At 54.0% G+C, this 4,307-nt stretch overlaps 1 protein-coding gene across 1 annotated transcript in view; it reads left to right on the plus strand.

Annotated features, from left to right (window-relative positions):
• Nucleotides 1-4,307, plus strand: part of CCDC146 (coiled-coil domain containing 146) — a 144,399-nt gene that overhangs the window by 43,836 nt on the left and 96,256 nt on the right. The gene's annotated exons all lie outside the window — the stretch shown is intronic.

The following is a 4,307-nucleotide window of genomic DNA, read 5'->3' on the forward strand; positions in this document are numbered from 1 at the left end:
TCCCCCCCCCCTCCAAAGCCACTTTCCCACCAGCCATGGTGCTGCTTCTCACTCCCAAGCCACTGACCCCAGCCCTGCCAGTGTCGCTCACTCCCAAACCACGGTACCTGTGTCCTGTCCCACCCCATCCCACCCTTCCATGCTGGTGTCCTGCAGCCCCCTGGTGCTGCCAGTGCCCTGCATGCCCAACCCATAGTCCCCCCAACCCATGCCCCTCACTCCTGATCTGCGTCCCCTGCCCCCCTAGCCCTGTCGGTGCCCCTCACTTCTGACCCACAGGCACCCTTCCTCCTCCTCCCCGCCACCCTGCCCTGCCAGAGGGATCCCAGCTGTCCCTGTCTTAACCAGGCAAGAGCGCGGTGGCTTCAATTTATGCAGGTGGTGGTGGAGCATGTCTAGCCCTGGCATGGGCTGCAAGGAAGGTGGGGGGGCTTGTGGGACCCCTTGCCCTGGGATGGGGATGCTGCATGGGCCACGGCCCCCTTCCACCTCCCCCCCAAGCGTCTCCTGGCCACTCTGCTCCTATGAGCACAGGCAGCAGCCTGGCCACAGAGTTTCCTGCTGCCCTCGGAGGCCCCCTTTTGCCTGCTGGAGGGGCAGGCAATCCCCCTTCTCCCACCTGCCCTGTCACAGCCCCAGTCCCCACCCTGACCAAATGTCCAGGATTTCACTTCGCTTCACTGGTGGGAGTGGGGGAGGAGGGGCAATTGGAGGCAGCAGGGAGCACCACATGGGCCTACACATGCCTCCGCAGCTGCAGGCAGATACATCTGTGCTCTCTGCTGCCTGTAATTGCCCTCCCCCTGCTCCTACCAGCAGAGCAAAGCAAAATCTTGGATATCTGGTCAGATTTTAAAAACCCTCCTGGACGGGAATCAAAGGGCTCAAAAAGAGGACATGTTCAAGAAAAGTCGGACATATGGTAACCCTATTATAATATGCTGAAATGGGACACTCTTAGCCTGTCCAGTCAATACTATTCCTGTTTGTATGGAATACTTAAATATCATTTGGGACAAATAGAGAAACTTAAAACAATTGGGTGAGTAACTTAATCAGCAGGGTGTAATCGTTCTATTTCCTGGGTCTGCCTTAATGAACTTTCAAACATTTGTAGCTGTCAGTTTGGTGGTCATGTTACTTTAACGGAAGGCAGGCTGCAGGTGAGGCAGAGGCCAATCAAAGTGACTCAAAAGGAGCTGGGCTTTTAAGATATAAGCCCAGGGCCTGAGCCGAGTGCTTCAGGCAGTCTGACCTGGAAGCCATAGTGAGGGAAGCTCCTAAGCACAAGGGCTGCATCAGGGCTCCTGACTAAAACCTGAACTGGGACAGACAAGACTGGTGGGCTTGTCTATCCCATCTGCGAGGCTTGTATATGGCTAAAACAGGAGATGACAAGGCCACATAATTAGCTCTTAAGGTGATGAGCATGACCCCTGTGTTCAGGAGTATGAGATCTGGCTTGTGGGGACCTAGAGCAGCCTCCCTTTTTCTAGAAATGCAATTAAATCATGGCATGGCAAGGAGTTCAAGGGGAGATAACTTCCTTTGGGCAAAAGTGACAAAGGCTGAGGGGAGCTTCAGAGGGGCATCACCAGGATGGACCATGTTACACATTCCCTATTCCAGGTAAGGGTACTGCTTGCTCTTCCCTGGGCACCCAGGGCTGCCCCCTTCCACCTTCTGGCAACCCTTGTGCTGGCTGCTCTGAACAGTTTCCTGTTCCTTTTTTTAAAATTCTCTTTCCACAATTACAAATTTGTTAGCAATGAATGAGCCTGAATGCTGTCCGACCTGAAGCTTGGTTTGAGTGACATGATACCAACTGACAGCTCTCCAGACCTGTGTGCTATGTGCATTGCATTGGATAAGGAGCATCCTACCCAAGCTTCTCTAGAAAAGTCCCCTGATCAGAGATGCGTTGTTTGGGGTGACTTGAGGCAGATTTTCCTGCAAATCCCAACCCAGATCAGCTTCTTATTCAGCACAGTGTACACAGCAGACAGGCCGGGGGAGCTGTCAGTTGGAATCATGACAATTGATAACTGAGCTTCAGGTTGGGCAGTGCCCTGCCCAAACTTCTTCAGCAGTGTCCCCTGTGACAGGTTAAGGACCACAGGGGTAACCATGACTCCCCCTGGTGGCCTTGCAGCTCCTGCCTGGCTCAGACTCTAATGTCACTCTGCCTAGATTGCTCACCGGCCACACCTTATTCTTAATATTAAAGGTTGATTAAGAGAGGCTGTCCACAGGTCTTAGAGTGAGCCTTAATCCTCCCGAGCCTCCACTAGCCTCAATCCAGCCCTCAGGCCTGATAGGTCCCTCTCGGCTGACTATGGCCCTGTAGGACACTTGTAGCCTTAAGGGCAAATTGTAGGGCTCCAGTGATGTTCAACTAAATCCAGGTCCCTGCAGGAGCCCTGCAGCCAGGAGCTGCTCACTTCATGGTTGACAGGGAGAGACTAACTGAGCAGTGCAGGCTCTGGACTTAACTGACCAGTGAAGGGCTCCAGCCTCTCTTCCAGTTAGGTGAGTCCATCATTAGCTCCCCTCTGCCACCTGCAAGCAGCCTCTCAGGCTGCTTGCTCTCCTAAAGGAGCAGGCACATCCCAGTGCCCTGCTACATCCCCCAGTGGTAAAGATATGATCCTAGATGGATTTTGCTCCATCATCCCAGTACACCTCAGCTCCTTATTCAGTGCAGTGTTCTTGATATGTGATATAATATAATATTTTTATTAGAAAATACACATATTTGATGAAAGATGGAACTCTTTACCATGTCTCATTGATTGCTAGCCCATTTGTAATTGTGGAAAGAGCAACTGAAAAAAGGAACTGGGAACTGGGAGTAAGGAACTGGGAACCAGGGACCAACTTCAGATTCATATCTGGGGAGTGGAGCGGCTCCTGCAAGTCAAGGCAGTTGTAGCTCCTGAGGAAAGTCCCATCCTTGCTTTCCCCTTCTCCTCTTCCCCCTTCCCTCCATGTGGCCACTGTTTCTGCTGCCACTACCGCTGCAGCAATGAGGAAGCAAACTGCCCACTGTGAAGCCAGCAGGGAATGGGTTAAGCAGCACAGAGTCCCGAGTCCTGCTCTTCAGAGTGCAGCTCTTCCATGTGCATGACCAACTGAGCTTCACACCCTAACCCCCTGTGGCTACACAAAGAACAGCAGAAGTGAAAGCCCTGGCTTGCCTTTAAAGGCAGCACTTTAAGGCTAGGGACAGAAGTTATACATAAGCTGGTTTAAGTTGTCAGAAACTGGTTTAAACCTGTAACAGAATAGAAGTTCAGTGCACATAAACCAGTTTCAAAATGGCTGAAACTAGTTTAAGAGAAACCTGGTTCAATGTAGATGTAACTGATTTAGGTCAAACCATTTTATGGAACTTCTGTCCCAGACCCATCCCTGATTCAAGTTAAATCAGAGTCCCCAGCATGCTTTGCAGCCCTGGGCTGGGCTGGGCTGGGCAGGCTGGGCTGTGCTGTCTGCTGGAGCAGAGCAGGGTTGGCCCTGCCCCTCTGCTCCCTAGCCACAGCAGTGAGGGCTGGCTGACGTGGGGGTGGGAAACCCAGCTGGCACTCCCCAGTCTGCCTGGTGGGGGTGGGGCAGTCCCTGCCAGACTTTTCCCTACTGGAGTAGAGGGGGTGGGGGATGTGGGCCAGCAGGCTCAGGGTGAGGGTGAGGGTAAGGGGTTAAACCCCCTGTCTCTCCTCTCTCCCACAAGCCCAGGGACCCGAGCTGGAGTCTGCCCAACTGGCTGCTTGCACCGCAGGGCACGTGGTCAGAGCTGGCCCCAGGCAGTAACTAATGGCAAAGGGAGCCAGGGAAGGAGATTAAACTCCCCTGTCTCCCCTCTTTCCCACCGGCATGGGGACCCCAGCCAGGGTCTTCCCAGCTTTCCCCCCAGCTTTCCCCCCAGCTAGCCACTCGTGCCGTGAAGGGCAAGGCCAGAGATGGCCCAGGAAATACCTGAGGCTGCTTCCCAGACCAGCTCTGGTCATGCCCTGTGCTGTGCAAGCAGCCAGTGGGGGGAAAAGCTGGGCAGACCCCGGACATGGTGGTGGGAATGATGGAAGATGTTAATCTCCCTCCCTGTCCCCTCTTCACCTGAGGTGCTGCCCTGGTTGGTTTCTGGCCATATTGTCCCACCTCCCACCTTGGAGACAAGTCTAGCTAGGGCTGCTTCCCCCTTCCCCATCCAGACATCCCCTGGATGGGTTCCCTGCAGACCAGGATAGGGGTTTAAACCCCTCCCCAGTCATACTCAGTGGTCTGCCAGGGCCTGGCCATGCCGTCCCCCC

This window comes from Gavialis gangeticus, unplaced genomic scaffold (assembly GCF_001723915.1).
Source record: "Gavialis gangeticus isolate Ggan-Ray unplaced genomic scaffold, GavGan_comp1, whole genome shotgun sequence".
Taxonomy (NCBI): Eukaryota; Metazoa; Chordata; order Crocodylia; family Gavialidae; genus Gavialis; species Gavialis gangeticus.